General features: G+C 55.3%; 2 long non-coding RNA genes across 4 annotated transcripts; both read left to right on the top strand.

Annotated features, from left to right (window-relative positions):
• Positions 1–2,766: 2,766 nt before the first annotated feature.
• Positions 2,767–9,088, top strand: LOC120324442. Of its 2 annotated transcripts, none has more exons than XR_005565759.1 (3): positions 2,767–2,808; positions 8,854–8,939; positions 9,048–9,088. It is a non-coding gene; the product is annotated as an uncharacterized LOC120324442 (long non-coding RNA). The 2 variants fall into 2 exon arrangements; XR_005565760.1 differs by having other exon boundaries at positions 8,854–8,943.
• Positions 9,089–9,256: 168 nt separating this feature from the next.
• LOC113998765 lies at positions 9,257–13,845 on the top strand. 2 transcript variants are annotated; one of them, XR_005565761.1, is made up of 3 exons: positions 9,257–11,424; positions 11,875–11,946; positions 12,402–12,621. It is a non-coding gene; the product is annotated as an uncharacterized LOC113998765 (long non-coding RNA). The 2 variants fall into 2 exon arrangements; XR_005565762.1 differs by lacking the exon at positions 12,402–12,621 and adding an exon at positions 13,210–13,845 and having other exon boundaries at positions 9,258–11,424.
• The last annotated feature ends 1,597 nt before the right edge of the window (positions 13,846–15,442 follow it).

Raw genomic sequence — 15,442 nt, 5'->3', positions numbered from 1 at the left:
TGAGGGAATCGGGTTCCAATTCCTAATGATTTGGTGGGTGCAGGAATGATTTCTGTGTGTTTTCCAGTCCCTTTTGATTCCTGGGATGATTTTAAAATGATGGCTTTAGCAATCAACTAAATCGGAGATGTTGTTTCTGAGAGGAAATGGTGCCAAATAAATGCAGAGTTTTGGGTCAGTTTTGGGGATGATTTGGGTCAGTTTTTGGGGTCAGTTTGGGGTCACTGTTTGGGGTGATTTGGGTCAGTTTTGGGTCAGCTTTTGGGATGATTGGGGTCAGTTTTGGGTCAGCTTTTGGGATGATTTGGGTCAGGTTTTGGGGTCAGTTTTGGGTCAGCTTTTGGGGTGATTTGGGTCGGTTTTGGGTCAATTTTTGGGGAGCACTGGGTGTTCCTGGGGGTTGTTGGGGAGCACTGGGTGTTTACTGGGGAGCACTGGGTGTTGCTGGGGGTTGTTGAGGAGCACTGGGTGTTACTGGGGTGCACTGGGGAGCACTGGGTGTTGCTGGGGGTTGTTGGGGAGCACTGGGTGTTACTGGGGAGCACTGGGAGAGAAAATGAAAAATAAAGAGAATAAAAAATAAACGAAATAAAAAAGGAAATATAAAAAACAAAATAAAATTAAAAAAAAAGGCAAAAAACCTAAAAAGGAAATAAAATGAAAATGAAATAAAAGAGAAAAAAAAAACAAAAAAAGAAACCCCTTCTTGGGCACCCCGTTTCCTCTCCTCCCGGCCCCCGACCCGTAAATTGCGGGGTCATCACCCCTAAAATGTGAGACGGGGACCCCAAAATGCGGGTGGGGGAACCCCAGGGAGCCGAAAAAGCGGAGGGGGAGCCGCAGTAAGAAAGCGAAGCCGGGCGGTCGGGCGGCGGGGTGGGGCGGCAGGCAAGGTGGCGACGGCGGCGCGTGCGCAGTCGTTGGCAAGACGCCGGCGATCACGTGGTAAGTAAGGGCAGCCAGAAGAGGGACCGGCGACGCATGCGCAGTGGCTCTCGTGGCGGTGCAGCGCTCCCTGCTCGAGTTAAGGGCCGGTTCCGGCGGCAGGGCGGGGCTCGCGGTCTCCCGTCTCTCCCGGGGTGTGTGTGGGGGGAATAACACGAAGATTTTTTGGGGCGAAAGCGCAGAAATTAGCGAGGAGGGCCGGTAATTTGGGTAAACTCGGTCACCGGAAGTAGAGAGCGACCGGAAGTCCTCCAAGGCCCCGGCCCGGAAGTCCGCCAGGCCCACAGTAAAGATGGCGCCGCCAGGACCGGAACGACCACACTAAAGATGGCGGTCCCGGCCCGGAAGTCCGCCAAGCCCACAGTAAAGATGGCGCCGCCAGGACCGGAACGACCACACTAAAGATGGCGGCCCCGGCCCGGAAGTCCGCCAAGACCACAGTAAAGATGGCGCCGCCAGGACCGGAACGACCACACTAAAGATGGCGGCCCCGGCCCGGAAGTTCGCCCCGACGCCACACTCAAGATGGCGCCGCCACGACCGGAACTTAGCCGAGGCCACACTAAAGATGGCGGCGAGAGGCCCCCTCGCCTCAGAGAGGCGTCTATCCTGTTGCCTGACCTCCGCCGCGACCCGGACCCCCGCCCCGCGCCCGCAGCGCCGTCTCGCCGCGCCGCTTCCCGCTGTGGGGACGGGGCGGGGGGCTCGGCGGCGCCGGGCGCGGGCGGCAGGTTCGTGGGCGGCGGCAGGCACCGGTGCGGCAGCCCCCGTCTCGGAGCCGCGGCGCGCGAGGACCCCAGGCGGCGGGGTGGGGGGGGCCGCGCGAGGACCCCAGGGGGCGCCGCGCCGCCCGCTCGCCCCGCTCCGCTCCCGCTCCCGCTCCCGCTCCCGCCGTGCCCTGGAGATGCTATCGGGGCTGCGCCGCCACCTTCTCCCCCCCCCCGGAAGCGACCCACGGCGGCAGATCCGACGGAGATCGTCCCCGGGGGTAAGCTGGGCGCGGCGGGTGGGCGCGGCCGCTCTTCTGCCTCTCCCGCGGCCATCGGGGACTGCAGGCCGGGGAAGCGACCGGCAAGTTTCTCGCCTCTGCGGAGAAACTCGCACCTGCGTGCCGCCGCAGGGCCGGGTTCGGATGTGCCCTGGCATTGCACACGCACCACACCCCCCCGCGGGGAGGGTCTGCGCTGCCTCGGGGACCCTGTCTGTGCTGCCGGGAGAGAGAAATCCTTTGGGAAGCTGGGCTGGAAACAGCAACTCTGTGAACTGCTCAGCTTTTCCTAGGCAAGGGCAGGTTTTGGGGAAGAAAGGCCCGGACGCGCGAAAGGCGCCGCGGGTCTCGCCAAGGGGGGGGGGGCGCGCGGCTGCAGCGCCGCGCGCGGCTGCAGTGCCGCTCCCGGCCGTGTCCGCCAGGCGGCGACTGTGAGGCAGGGCCCGGCGCTCGGGGGCGCTCTCGCAAGCGACGCTTGCCCTGGGAAAGCGGCGGGCTTTGGCCACTGCCGGCCTTCCCCCGCAGTGCCCGGGCTGGCCCAGCGCCTGGCAAAACCTCGTAGGGAAAAGGCAAGCAACACCTGCGGTGGTTCTGCCCTTTCTTTAGCCAGGGACTGGAACACAGACAACATCAAGGGGCTCTTTGACCTGGGCAGGCTCCCAGCATTTTTCAGCCTTCCTTAGCAGGGCATTCTCACCCTCTGAAAAGCTGAAAGGCTTTAACAGCTGGAGACGCGCCTGCAGCTGTGCAGATTAATGGAGTTTCTTTGAGGAAACGAAGGGGAGGTTTTCCTGTTGTGAGCCTAAATACCGAGTCTACTCTGCTTTTTCAATCAGGTGACGAAGCTTATGGAAAAAAAGACCAAAGGCCTCGAGGTGAGTACATTCTACCGAATTCTGCTTTTCTGGGGTCGGTTTGGGAAAATCACGTGAAATTCTAAAAAGCTTCTCTCCGTGTTTTCTAGTTGTTTTTTCAGCCTTGGTCTAAGTTTCATGTAGAAAAGGGCATAGAATTATTAGAACAGACAAACTAGACTTTCTCGGGAGAGATGGAAGAAAAGGCTGCTGATTGCAGTTCTGCTTTTCTTGTCTTCTATTAGACTGTCATTTTCTCTCCCCTGCTGTTCAAATAGACAGCAATTAATTGCTCTGCTGAAGAGTTTGCTGTACTAAGTGTCTGTCAAATTGATGCCTTCAACTCAAGATAGCACCTGCTCCTTAGTTACAAAAAGTTCCTCACGGAAATTTTCAGGCGTGCCCATAAATCTCCTGGCTGTTTGTTTGGGAGAACAGGGTTTTCTCGTCTGTAACAGAACAGTCGTGGCATTTGCTATGGAATGCTGGTGGCAATCTAGTCAGAAGAGGACCCCGTGCTTCACTAATTTTGCCTTTTTGTTGTTGGGGGTGACTTCTTCCCAGGGATGTTATTCTTGACCCCCCGGGGCAAATGGAGGTATTCACCTGGTCAGCGTCAGGAGCCATCCTAACTGAGGCCTCGGTGAGTGCTTTCTGTGTGACTGGACAGTGAAGCTGTGTGAATGACCTGGCTAGTGCTCGGTGTGGTCCTAATTAAAGTGTCTTTTACTCCGTGTTCCCAGGCTCCCTCCTTCCCTTCGGTCGCCGTGGGTGTGCCGGACGCCTCTGGCAGGGCTAACCCCGTGGCTTTTCTGTCCAACGTGCTGTGCTGTGTGTGCCTGCAGGTAAGAAAAGCTGGGAGCGCAGTCCTTCTGCTTTGCTTGCTGTGTCTCTTGGGTAGTGATTTTGGAGGGGAATCCCAGAGCGATTTGGTTTGAAGGGGACCTTCAAAGGCCAGCCTGCCTTCCGTGGGCAGGGACACCTTCCGCTCTCATCCCCGGCTGAATGCTCCCAGTCCCGTCCAGCCTGGCCTGGAACACTTGCAGGGATGGGGCAGGCTCAGCTTCCCTGTGCAGTGTGCTCTAATATCTCTCCACTGGCATCAGGAAAAATTTTGTCAGCGTGTTTTGTTCAACGATGGTAAGCAGGACCCGGGTGAAATGACATTCTGTTAGGTGCAGAGGGAAATAATTCTCCTTTGAAGCCAAATGGATTCAGATTTGCACGAGTCTTGTCTGCCTTATGTTTGAATTGCTTTCTCTTCTAGGCAGTTGTTTTAAATTAAACTTTTATTTTGTGTCTCCCCCCCAGTATCCTGTCCAAGACAAAGCTACCTTTCCTCGTGGGAATGGACCGGCCGGGCTTTGGCAATCTGGCCCCTCGAAAGCCTTAAGTGACCTCTTCCAACAGGGGAAGACTGAAGCAAGCGGTGCCAGAAAGAACTGGAGCTTCTGGAGAATAAAAGCTGGAAGCGTGCCCCCAAAAATCCCCCCGGCTGGTCAGTGGTCTGACTTGCACGGACCGGTGGCCTCGGCCAGGAGCGGTCCTGCGGGAAGCGCCTTTGCCCAGGCTGTAATTTTAATTTCCATTGGCTGCTTGGCAAAGCCCCCCTGGGTGAGCCCCAGTGCCTGGCAGGAGCGGAGCGGGCTTCCAGGGAGGTATTCACCTGGTCAGCGGCAGGAGCCATCCTACCTGAGGCCTCGGTGAGTGCTTTTTGTGGGACTGGACAGTGAAGCTGTGGGAATGACCTGGCTAGTGCTCGGTGTGGTCCTAATTAAGGTGTCTTTTTCTCCGTGTTCCCAGGCTCCCTGTTTTCCTTCGGTCGCCGTGGGTGTGCCGGACGCCTCTGGCAGGACTAACCCCGTGGCTTTTCTGTCCAACGTGCTGTGCTGTGCTGTGCTGTGCTGTGTGTGCCTGCAGGTAAGAAAAGCTGGGAGTGCAGTCCCTCTGCTTTGCTCGCTGTGTCTCTTGGGGAGCGATTTTGGAGGGGAATCCCAGAGCGATTTGGTTTGAAGGGGCCCTTCAAAGGCCAGCCTGCCTTCCGTGGGCAGGGACACCTTCCACTGTCCCCGGTTGCTCCCAGTCCCGTCCAGCCTGGCCTGGAACACTTGCAGGGATGGGGCAGGCTCAGCTTCCCTGTGCAGTGTGCTCTAATATCTCTCCACTGGCATCCTGAAAAATGTCGTCAGCGTGTTTTGTTGGACGCCGGTAAGCAGGACCCGGGTGAAGAGGACATTCTCTGAGGTGCTGGGAGAAGGAGGACTCGTGCGGGCACCTCCAGCGACAGCGGGAACGGGAGCGTGCTGCGGAGAAGGAAAATTCCAGGGGGTGGGTGCCGAGAAATTTGTCCTTCCCTCGCCCTGTGCTCTGCACTCAGCAATGGGACAAGTGCAGAAGTTTCCTGGGGACCCTGGGAAATGATGCCGGGTCTGCTAAGAAAAGTGGGGCCAAAGGAGCAGGACCTGGGTCTGCGAGCGTGGGAGAAACAAGGGCTGGGTCATCCTCTGCCTCCGGGAGGGAGGGCAGCAGGAAAGGCCACGGACTAAAGCACTGAAGTGCCGTTCCCCAGGGAGCCCCTGCCCAGCACTGGACTTGCTTCTGCACTTGCTGTCCCTTTCCCAGCGGAGCCGAAGCGTCGGGTGCGGGTGCCGGGGGGATGGAGCTGCCAAGGACAAACTGGGAGGGTGTATGCGAGGGAAGGGGGGCGAAGGAGCTCTTGACGTGCTTTTTTTACTTCTTCATCCCACAGAATTGCCGCGAGAGGAAATACCTCAGAGGGGCTTCCCTCCAGGTAAGCCCTGAATATGCCAGGAGGTTTCAGCCGGGAGGAAAGGAGCTGTGGAAGAAAAGCAGCCTAAAATAGCCAGCGGGGATCATCAGGTTTTCCAGCCAAGAAGCACAAGGAGAGAGATGAGGGAATCGGGTTCCAATTCCTAATGATTTGGTGGGTGCAGGAATGATTTGTGTGTGTTTTCCAGTCCCTTTTGATTCCTGGGATGATTTTAAAATGATGGCTTTAGCAATCAACTAAATCGGAGATGTTGTTTTTGAGAGGAAATGATGCCAAATAAATGCAGAGTTTTGGGTCAGTTTTGGGGATGATTTGGGTCAGTTTTTGGGGTCAGTTTGGGGTCACTGTTTGGGGTGATTTGGGTCAGTTTTGGGTCAGCTTTTGGGATGATTGGGGTCAGTTTTGGGTCAGCTTTTGGGATGATTGGGGTCAGGTTTTGGGGTCAGTTTTGGGTCAGCTTTTGGGGTGATTTGGGTCGGTTTTGGGTCAATTTTTGGGGAGCACTGGGTGTTCCTGGGGGTTGTTGGGGGGCACTGGGTGTTTACTGGGGAGCACTGGGTGTTGCTGGGGGTTGTTGAGGAGCACTGGGTGTTACTGGGGTGCACTGGGGAGCACTGGGTGTTGCTGGGGGTTGTTGGGGAGCACTGGGTGTTACTGGGGAGCACTGGGAGAGAAAATGAAAAATAAAGAGAATAAAAAATAAACGAAATAAAAAAGGAAATATAAAAAACAAAATAAAATTAAAAAAAAAGGCAAAAAACCTAAAAAGGAAATAAAATGAAAATGAAATAAAAGAGAAAAAAAAAAAAAAAAAGAAACCCCTTCTTGGGCACCCCGTTTCCTCTCCTCCCGGCCCCCGACCCGTAAATTGCGGGGTCATCACCCCTAAAATGTGAGACGGGGACCCCAAAATGCGGGTGGGGGAACCCCAGGGAGCCGAAAAAGCGGAGGGGGAGCCGCAGTAAGAAAGCGAAGCCGGGCGGTCGGGCGGCGGGGTGGGGGGGCAGGCAAGGTGGCGACGGCGGCGCGTGCGCAGTCGTTGGCAAGACGCCGGCGATCACGTGGTAAGTAAGGGCAGCCAGGAGAGGGACCGGCGACGCATGCGCAGTGGCTCTCGTGGCGGTGCAGCGCTCCCTGCTCGAGTTAAGGGCCGGTTCCGGCGGCAGGGCGGGACTCGCGGTCTCCCGTCTCTCCCGGGGTGTGTGTGGGGGGAATAACACGAAGATTTTTTGGGGCGAAAGCGCAGAAATTAGCGAGGAGGGACGCTAATTTGGGTAAACTCGGTCACCGGAAGTAGAGAGCGACCGGAAGTCCTCCAAAGCCCCGGCCCGGCAGTCCGCCAAGCCCACAGTAAAGATGGCGCCGCCAGGACCGGAACGACCACACCAAAGATGGCGGCCCCGGCCAGGAAGTCCGCCAAGCCCACAGTAAAGATGGCGCCGCCAGGACCGGAACGACCACACTAAAGATGGCGGCCCCGGCCAGGAAGTTCGCCCCGACGCCACACTCAAGATGGCGCCGCCACGACCGGAACTTAGCCGAGGCCACACTAAAGATGGCGGCGAGAGGCCCCCTCGCCTCAGAGAGGCGTCTATCCTGTTGCCTGACCTCCGCCGCGACCCGGACCCCCGCCCCGCGCCCGCAGCGCCGTCTCGCCGCGCCGCTTCCCGCTGTGGGGACGGGGCGGGGGGCTCGGCGGCGCCGGGCGCGGGCGGTAGGTTCGCGGGCGGCGGCAGGCACCGGCGCGGGCAGACCCCTCTCGCGCCGCGGCGCGCCGCGCACGCGCGACGATCCCAGGCGGCCGCGGCGCGAACCCCGCCCCCCCCGTTCCGTTCCGTTCCGCTCCGCTCCGCTCCCGGTCGGTCCCGCCGTGCCCCGGAGATGCTGTCGGGGCTGCGCCGCCGCCTTCCCCCCCCGGAAGCGACCCACGGCGGCAGATCCGACGTCGGGCTCTGCAGGAGATCGTCGCCGGGGTAAGCGGGGGCCCGGCGGGGGGGCGGCGGCCGCTCTTCTGCCTCTCCCGCGGCCATCGGGGCCTGCAGGCAGGGGAAGCGACGGGCAGCTTTCTCGCCTCTGCGGAGACACTCGCACCTGCGTGCCGCCGCTAGGAGAAGGGGCGGCGAGAGCGGCAGGGCCGGGCTCGGATGTGCCCTGGCATCGCCACCCCCCGCGGGGAGGGTCTGTGCTGCCTCAGGGACAGAGGAAGCGGATCTTGCAGGACCCCTTTGTTCGCTCGTTGAGCTCGCAAGAGACACAAGGGGCATGAAATCCCAGGGCAGCTGCGCCTGCCGGAGGGGTTGCAGGGAGAAGCAGCTGGGGGGGGTGTCGTCCCGGGAGATCGTCCCCGGGGTAAGCTGGGAGCGGCGGGGCAGGGCGCGGCCGCTCTTCTGCCTCTCCCGCGGCCATCGGGGACTGCAGGCCGGGGAAGCGACAGGCAAGTTTCCCGCCTCTGCGGAGAAACTCGCACCTGCGTGCCGCCGCAGGGCCGGGTTCGGATGTGCCCTGGCATTGCACACGCACCACACCCCCCCGCGGGGAGGGTCTGCGCTGCCTCGGGGACCCTGTCTGTGCTGCCGGGAGAGAGAAATCCTTTGGGAAGCTGGGCTGGAAACAGCAACTCTGTGAACTGCTCAGCTTTTCCTAGGCAAGGGCAGGTTTTAGGGAAGAAAGGCCCGGACGCGCGAAAGGCGCCGCGGGTCTCGCCAAAGGGGGGGGTGAGGGGAAAAAAAGACCAAAGGCCTCGAGCTGAGTACATTCTACCGAGTTCTGCTTTTCTGGGATCGGTTTGGGAAAATCACGTGAAATTCTAAAAAGTTTCTCTCCGTGTTTTTCTAGTTGTTTTTTCAGCCTTGGTCTAAGTTTCGTGTAGAAAAGGGCATAGAATTATTAGAATAGAGAAACACGACTTTCTCGGGGAGAGATGGAAGAAAAGGCTGCTGATTCCAGTTCTACTTTTCTTGTCTTCCCTTAGACTGTCATTTTCTCTCCCCTGCTGTTCAAATAGACAGCAATTAATTGCTCTGCTGAAGAGTTTGCTGTACTAAGTGTCTGTCAAATTGATGCCTTCAACTCGAGACAGCACCTGCTCCTTAGTTACAAAAAGTTCCTCACAGGAAATTTTCAGGCGTGCCCATAAATCTCCTGGCTGTTTGTTTGGGAGTACAGGGTTTTCTCGTCTGTAACAGAATAGTCGTGGCATTTGCTATGGAATGCTGGTGGCAATCTAGTCAGAAGAGGACCCCGTGCTTCACTAATTTTGCCTTTTTGTTGTTCAGGGTGACTTCTTCCCAGGGATGTTCTTCTTGACCCCCCGGGGCAAACGGAGGTGTCAGCGTCAGGAGCCATCCTAACTGAGGCCCTGGTAGGTCAGTGCTTTTTGTGTGACTGGACGGTGAAGCTGTCTGTGGGAATGACCTGGCTAGTGCTCGGTGTAGTCCTAATTAAGGTGTCTTTTACTCCGTGTTCCCAGGCTCCCTCTTTTCCTTCGGTCGCCGTGGGTGTGCCGGACACCTCTGGCAGGACTAACCCTGTGGCTTTTCTGTCTAACATGCTGTGCTGTGTGTGCCTGCAGGTAAGAAAAGCGGGGAGCGCAGTCCTTCTGCTTTGATCGCTGTGTCTCTTTGGTAGTGCTTTTGGAAGCGGCGCCCGCGCAGAGCGAGGCGTTGGCTGGGCCGGCGCCTGAAGCGCTCGGGGCCACCGGGCAGGGCAGTGCCCGGCTGGTGGGTGCCTCGCAGAGAGAAGAGCCCGGCCCTGGGAAGGCAGGGGCCTGGGCTCAAGCTGCTCTGGACCGCTGTGGGGATGGGTTTGAAGTTTTGGGATCGCTTGTTTCTGTCCCTACCTTCCCACTGAAAACAATAACTTAAGAAGTCCTCCTCTGGACCGGTCCAGAGAAATTGTGGAGTCTCCATCCCTGGAGATGCTTAAAACACTTTTGCTCAGGCAAAGTCGTGAGCAACCTATTCTACCTAATCCCGCTTTTTGAGCAGGAGAGATTGGACTAGATGATCTCCAGAGGTATTGTCCAACCCCCACCATTCTGTCCTTCTGTAAAGGGGCTTTGCACTGCCCTTTGGAACTGTAATCTGTTGATGACCTGTGTTGAGGTCACACTGTAGCTTATTACACTGCAGCTTGTCACACTGAATGGCAGCCTGAATAATTTAATATTGAACTGTGATTAATCACAAGATGAAAGCTAAGATAGGCTGGTAAGAGGCAGTGTTCTTTGCTGCAGCATTTCCCACCTGAGGTAATTTTCCTTGTTCTGAAAGTGTCAAGTACAGTTGGGCAATGTACTACGTAGGAAGAAGGGAAAGAATCTCAAAAACAAATAAATGAACAAAAAACCCCTTTATATTTGCTTGTGCAAGAAGAAGATTGTTCTTCCACTCAGCCAGGTTTTGAGAGGACAAATTAATTGTTTCTCTGACAAAACTATACATTGGAGGCTGTTAATGATCCCATAGTCTGTGCTAAAGGTTTTAGCTGATTGTGTTTGTCATCAGCTTTTACTAAAGAAAAAGCAAGCCTTCTTGGCTGTGTGGATATCACAGGAACAAACTGATTCCATTCATGTAGATAATGATAACAGAGCCAAAACAAAAATATTGCAAGTGTCCTATGTGGACCAATATACAGAATTTCACAAGGGATTGTAGTGGTCCGATATACAGAACTAACATACTTCCTGTTCCTTATTTGCTGATCAGGTCATATTTACCTGCCTGTCAGGACTGTTGGAGCACTGGATGGAGAGCAGGTCGTATGGAGAGGATTAGGGAGTAAAAGGCAGCTTGTACTGAAGTGCAGGGAAAGTATAAATATTGATATATATTGGCACAGTGCCTGGCCTTAATGCTTAAAATCCTTTGGAGAGCTGTCTGCATATTTACTCTATTAATGATCAAATGCAAGGCTGTGTTGGGAAAGGTCTTCCATTTGGAAGTCAGTAGTTGAGACTGTCTTGCCTATGAAAAAGAGGGAGAATTTTCGTTAGAGCATGTAGGATTCTGGCTGGTAATAGTCTTAATTCAAGGTATTTTTAGAGAATTGATTTAATACAAGCAGAACAAATGGCCAGAAGTGTAATGAGAGACAAGTTGAAATTAGAAAGTAGATGTGCATTTTGAATGTATTGTCATAGCAACTGATTCAATTCTCCCTCTCTTGCTGTTCTGGGGACCTTTTAAATGTGCTTTGGCTAAATAAAAAGTATTAGACTATTTCAGAGCCAAAAGGTCAGTTCTTGTTGTCTCTTTTGCACTTTAATTCTAGTACACTGATACTTGCTAACCACTTATAACCCTAGATGCAGAATGAGAACTTGGGTTATTAACAATAAAGAAGTAAACAGCAGAAAGACTTGACCTTTCTTTTGAATTGCCCTGTGGTGTTAAAAAATACCAAACAAACCTCCTTCCCCAAAGAAACACCCCCCAAAATACCCCAACAACTCACCAAACAGAAAATCACCGACAACCAAAAAGCAGAAGTAACAAACATGAACAGCAGGTGGAGGAAGAGTTTGAAAGCGGGCTGGACAGAAGCAGAAGTGTTACTGCCCACTCTTAGGCCACTGTGCTGATTAAATGGGTGTTGTTAGGTTTAGATCAGTAGTTCGTTGTTGTTGGGTTTTTCGGTGGTGTTGATTTTTTTGTTGTCGTTGTGGGGGGTTGTTTGTTTGTTTGTTTTTATTTTGTTTTTTTTTCTGTATTAAAAATCTGGCTCAGTTACTCTCTACTTCTGGTGTGTTTTCTTTTCCAGGTGGTTGGTGTTTCTGCAGTGTTTGGCACAGGACTGGGGGAGATTTTTACCCAGCTTTCTAAAGCTGTAGATGAATAGGAGAGGTAAGGGGATAACTTCTGGTCTGTGACCCAGTGACCACTTCCTGAAGGTCCTGATTCATGAGTCTGCTCCTTTGATTTGAAGGAGTGCACAGCTGCCATAGCCAAGGTAGCTTAGGGTGTCCAGTATCAGCATAAAAAGCAGCAGTAAAAAGGAACTATTCAGAGATGAATTTTTGTGCTGTTCCGTGAAAAAGTAAATGCTGTCTGTGCCAGCAAGTCTGTGAAGTAATTTTTTTCTTGTAATTCCATACCAAGTTTTGAATTGTTGCTGTTTTAATGAAGTATGTTCATTGATTTTGCATCCATTGGTTTCAGAATCCAAATCTGGGGAAAAAAGGACTGTCTTTCTGAAATGTCTCTCAAACATGAAAGCCTAGAGAAAACTTTTTTTTTGAGTAAAAAGGAGCCTCCAGGATGATCCTTATGCAATACAAATCATGTGTTTTTCAGACTGAATGCACTCCCTTTATTCACCTTTTCGGAGAGTATCGTCCAGAATACGAGCGCCTGAGAAAAACACTGGTAAGTGTTTTTAGCTGTTTTACACCTGAACAGTGTACCTTGGGTCACTTTTAGGCACACAATTGCCTTTATGTTGAGAGGGTCTAACATTTCATTCACTAGTCATACTCACTGTGGGAAAACTCCTGTCCTGAAGGAGTCCACCATTTGCCTTTTTTTTCCTAGATGTGGTGGAGCATATCTTTACAAAAATAAAGATTTTGTAAAACAGATGTTGCTCACTGGTTTAGTGCTAATATTTGAGCTAATTGTGTGAAAATGATTGGGAAATAAGATTGTGTCTTCCATTCAGATGGATAGAGAGTTCTTAAAAATAAATTTCCAAAGGAATTTGTTGAGACTATCCCTGTATCTTCCTGCACCAGTGAAGAGTACTAGTTTGACTTAGTAAGAAAGACTGAATTGCAGTGCCAAAATCAGTAGCTCTGCTCACCTTGAGTTGTGGCTGTCCAAAGGACAGTTCTCTGCAGGCACAGCTACACAGAGTTTGGCTTCCCGGCGCTGCTGAAAACGTCCTAGAATCCCACCTGACTGGAGGTTGCTTTCCACGCTTAGTCAGAAGTTCTGTGAAACCTTAGTTGAAATGTAAGACCTGCATAGTGACTTCTGCTCTCTGACTGGGGGACAGGCTGCTGGGTTTGGGTGAGGTTTCTCTTCTCCTGATGTTTTAAATGTTCTCAGAATCCACAGGTAATCTTTGTCTACGGGAGAAAGCTCAAAATAAACAAAAGAGAGAGCAGCTGGAACACTTGTGGAAGGACATGGGCAGCGTGTGTGTGCAGGGCAGCACAGTGGCAGGTACCTCCCCAGGAAGATAAAGTTTACTGCAGAAGTTTTCTGAAGAGTTTGCCTTGTGAAGTAGTACAGTGCTTCTTTGTCCTCACAGCAGAAGTGTGAAGGCAGCTCCATGTTAGAGGAGCGGGGCTTTAGTTCCTGTGGGGTTGGTCACACTCAGCTCTTCCTGTGTCAGTCACAGGTTTGGAAGAAACCCCGCTGTGTAGCTAAAGCAGTGGACCTACTAGAAATAATGAAATACTTTAGAAAAGGTGAAACAGTCAGATCAGAATATGAGAAAGCTCTGCTGTTGGCTGCACTGTTCCTTAGATGAGGCGAGTAGGTGCTGATGGAGTCTGTCCTGTGTCTGGGATCCACAAGCAGCTTTCTGTCCCCTTAGAGCAGGTGTTCATTGCTGGGTTTCTGTGCAGATAGAAACCTTACCTTTAGCAAGCTGGTTTGTGTACAGCTGTTTCTGTTCCCTTCAAGGACCTGATGCTTCTGCAATGGGTCCCTCTGAGCTAATACTAACACGAGGAACTCTCGATGAAGAGCAAGAAGAGAGGGAGAGTGACGCTGATGGCATTGACCATGAAGGTAAGGGAATGAGGTCTAAAAGCTGCCTCTCAAGAAATCCCCTCTATATTTCATGTCCTGGATGGACTGTAAGGAGAGCCTAGAAAACAAGCAAACATTCAGTCACCTGACGTGTCAGAATGTGTAGCAGAAGCTCAGCTGCAATGGTCAGTGCAGGGATATCACTCTGTAACCTTTGTGAAAGTTCAATTGTAAATTTTCTATTCAAGTAATTAATAGGTGTATAATACACATAGACCAGAGAACTCGTTAGGCTTGGGGCATGCAGTGACCTCTGAACCTGATTGATGCACAGATGTGTCCATCATCTTTTTGGCCTTACAGTTTCTGCCCCTGGCTCTCTTCCCTTTTCCTGTGACTGTGGTCTTGGAGCAATCTTCTAAGTTGTTACAGTGTGATTTTTCTCTTCTATAGCTCACAGACTTAATCTTCATTCTTTCCCTGTTCCACTGATGGGTAGGATCACTTATTTCCTTTGCCCTGTAATGTAGCTGAAGATGGAATAGACTTTCTATGTTGCTTTGGCTATCCTGATTCTAGCTTTTTTTCAGAAACACAAGAAGAACAAGTACTGAAATAGCGCTGAACTTCAGCAGCAGCGGGGACTGCGCAGGAGAAGGAGGGTGGGCAGCGGGCCTGGGGCAGGCAGGGGGATGGGGGTGGGGGCAGGCACTTAAAAGATTTCGGCCAGGGAGCTGATCTCAGCCAGCACCCAGTCGGGGCAGTCTGAGTCCCCGTAGAAGCAGAACTGCTGCGTGGGGAGAGGCGGTCAGAGGCGCACTGCCGCTCTGCGTCCTCCCCGCTCCCCGCCGCCGACTCCCGGCCCACCACGTCGCCGCTGCTCCCCGGTCCCCCATGCCGCACAGTCCGCCTTCGCGATCCGGAACCGCCCCGTGTGCCGGTGGGGGGCTCCCCGAGGGGCTCTGCAGGGGCCTTGGGGCCGGGACCCCGGGGGTGCAGCCCGACCAAGGGGCGGGGCAGGGGACGGGGTCCCGGGAGCGGGACCCGGGACGGCCACGGACCCGCGGGAAGGGCCCCTCCGACACGGCCCTCGTCCCTCCTCCTGACCACCCGAGCACCTCCCGCCACCCCGCGGGCTCCAAGCCCCGCCAATCCGGGCCCGAGGCAGCGTCTGGCCCGCCAATCCCGGCCCGCCTTTCTCGGCGCCGTCCAATCACAGCCCACCTTTTCAATCCGGCAGCGGTCCCGCAAGCTCTGCCCGCTCAGCCGCGGCGCGGCCCCTCCGAGCGGCACCGTCCCCCCGTTCCCTTCAGGCGCTGCTGGGACCACGGAAGGGCGGTGGGAGCTCCGCGGTCACGCCCCGTCCGGGAGCTCTCCCAGGAGAAGGAGAGGGAGGCGGGGAGCGGGCGGGAGGGGCTCCGGGAGCGGGGCCTGCGGGACCAGCGGGGTTCTCGGGAACGGGCGGGCGGGGATTGGCTGGGCTGGCACGGGGGGGCGGGGCTGTGCGGGCCGCGGGCTATAAATAGCGGGCGGGGGGAGCGGGGGGGGCAGTTCGGCGGCGGAGGTGGAAGCGGCGCTGGAGCTGCGGGAGCCGGGGCGAGATCGGCGGTGAGCTGGGGCGGGACTCCCGCGGCTGCCGCTCCCGACGTGCAGGTCCGATCCCGGCCCGCCACTCCCAGCCCGCTTTTCTCCGCTCCGTCCAATCGTAGCCCGCCCTTTCAATGGGGCCGCGGTCCCGTAAGCTGTGCCCGCTCAGCCGCGGCGCGGCGCCGCCCCCCTTCCCCACGTTCCCCTCAGGCGCTGTAGGTGCCGGCGCCTTTGCTTCCGGAGCCGCGCCTGCGCTGCCGCAGCCCCCGACAGGCCCTGTTGGGACCAGGGAGGGCGGGTGGCACAGCTCCGCGCTCACGTCCCGTCTGGGAGTTCTTCCGGGAGGCGGGGAGGGGGCGGGAGCGGCGGCGGCCCTTTCAACGGGGCCGCGGTCGAGCAAGCTCTGCCCGCTCAACCGCGGCGCGGAGCCGCCCCCCTCTCCACCTCGTCCCCCGCCTTCCCCTCAGGCGCCGGTCTCGGCGCCTTTGCTTCGGGATCCGGCGGAGCCGCGCCTGCGCTGCCGCGGTGCCCGCAGGCGCTGTTGAGAGGGCGGGTGGGAGGTCCGCGGTCCCGTCCC

This window comes from Pipra filicauda, unplaced genomic scaffold, assembly GCF_003945595.2.
Source record: "Pipra filicauda isolate LSUMZ 115617 unplaced genomic scaffold, ASM394559v2 scaffold537_size357629_pilon, whole genome shotgun sequence".
NCBI lineage: Eukaryota > Metazoa > Chordata > Aves > Passeriformes > Pipridae > Pipra > Pipra filicauda.
Note: the sequence above shows the minus strand (reverse complement) of the source record. Positions and strands in the feature narration are given on the sequence as shown.